This window comes from Telopea speciosissima, chromosome 5 (genome assembly GCF_018873765.1).
Source record: "Telopea speciosissima isolate NSW1024214 ecotype Mountain lineage chromosome 5, Tspe_v1, whole genome shotgun sequence".
NCBI lineage: Eukaryota > Viridiplantae > Streptophyta > Magnoliopsida > Proteales > Proteaceae > Telopea > Telopea speciosissima.
This window is the reverse complement of record NC_057920.1, coordinates 64,947,670-64,949,664: the sequence shown is the minus strand read 5'-3', so window position 1 is coordinate 64,949,664 and position 1,995 is coordinate 64,947,670. Positions and strand designations below refer to the sequence as shown.

General features: G+C 38.6%; 1 pseudogene; it reads left to right on the top strand.

Annotated features, from left to right (window-relative positions):
• Nucleotides 1–271: 271 nt before the first annotated feature.
• LOC122662417 lies at nucleotides 272–1,415 on the top strand (annotated as a pseudogene).
• Nucleotides 1,416–1,995: the final 580 nt, after the last annotated feature.

Here is a 1,995-nt window from a genome sequence, read left to right as displayed (position 1 = left end):
AGCATTGCCTGCTTCTGGTATTCTAGATTCTGACAAAAAACTTCACCTGGAAAGTTTTGCCTTTATATTTCAAGGTATGCCCCTCAAACCCTTCCTAATAATAAGAATGGAAATGAAAGAATAAAATATTAACTCTTATCTATCTCTTTCCCAAAATCAATTTTTTCTGACAAGATAAATACGTTATATGAATCGTGCAGGAACTTTTATCTTAAGCCTTGTAGTCCTCTTTATGCGGTTGTATCAAGCACTAATGAGAAACAAGAACATAAAACGCAGAGAAAGGTTCTTTAAGCTAAATGGGCATTTGCTATTGAAGAAACAAATTGCTCATGCTGTGGATATCAAAATCTTTGCCAAGGAAGAGATGGAAAAGGCCTCTGACAGATTCAATGATAATCGAATCATTGGCAGAGGAGGCTCAAGCACTGTTTACAAGGGAATGCTACCAGATGGTACGGTGGTAGCTATCAAGAAGGCCACCGATTTCGATGAAAATAGAATTGATGAATTCACAGATGAAATTGCCATTTTGTCTCAAACCCATCATAAAAATATGGTGGTGCTGCTGGGTTGTTGCCTAGAAACACAGGTTCCTCTATTGGTTTATGAATTTGTCCCCAATGGACCCCTCTCGCAACATCTCCATGATATTGCATTTGCTTCATTCTTGACTTGGGAACAACGCTTGAAGATTGCTGCTGAAGTTGCAGGAGTACTTGCCTATATGCATCCTTTTCCTAACAGGCCCATCATTCATTGAGACATAAAATCAAGTAACATACTCTTGGATGGGAATTTCACTGCCAAAATGTCTGATTTTGGGGTTTCAAGGCTACTCCCATCTGCCCAAACTCACTTAACTACACTGGTTCGAGGAACTTTGGGTTACTTGGATCCAGAGTACTACCAATCAGGTCAACTTACTGAGAAGAGCGATGTCTATAGCTTTGGAGTAGTTCTTGCAGAGCTCATGACAAGTAAAAAAGCAATCTTCACCACTAGAACTGAAGAAGTTGAAAGTCTAGCTAGTCATTTTGTGAGGTCAATCAAAGGGAATCACTTGATCCAGATTTTAGATCCTAGAATAGTGGATGAAAGAAATGTTGATGAAATCCATATGGCTGCCATGATTGCAGAAAGATGCTTAAAACTGATTGGGAAAGACAGACCCAATATGAAAGAAGTCACAGCTGAACTTCTGCATCTGATGTCCCAAGAGAAGATTTCACGAAAACAAAGAGGGTTCAAGAAGACTAGTGTACTGCAAAAAGTTGCCAGCCAGCTAAGTATACGGCCAAGGCCAACATAGTTATGACCTTTTCTGTGAAAGGTGAAACAGTCATAAGCTAATCTATTTGAAATGCACACTTTGTCTAGTAATTTTTGTTCAAAGTAGTTATTTGTCTTTTTATTCTAAGTATAGAATGTAAAGAGGCTTTTGTAATTATCCATGTTCTGCGTCTGGGTTCTTGTTTGATGCTTCAATGTTTGATTCAGTTATGGATTCATTTTCATTTAAACACATGTGCCTGTGGAGGCCTCAAAGTATGTTCACAACATGCAAGGAAGCACACAAGTATCTTCTAACATTGATTCACAATGGGAGGAGGTGTGGCTAATGACCCACTCGACCCTTCCCCTCTCGAGAATAAAAAGAAGGGAGGGTGAGGGGGCTTGTAAAACTGACTGACTAGAGCTGGAGCAGATCTTAGTGAACTCAATGTCTCAGTGGGATGTTGGTTTCCCTATCTATTTGTACCTACTGATACCTATAACTCTGCAGTAACAGTAGCTAATTGCACTGTTTTGAGACTCTTATCTCTCACTAAAGTTCTGATTTCTTGGGTTGATTTGTATTAGAACGAATTGTAGCATTCTTAGTATTTCGAGCCAATTACAGTCGCCAATATAGACAATAAATACTTATCCTTATTTACATAATAGCAATTGGATTCTTTCAAGTTTTAGTATCCAATTCATTATGAAGGCATG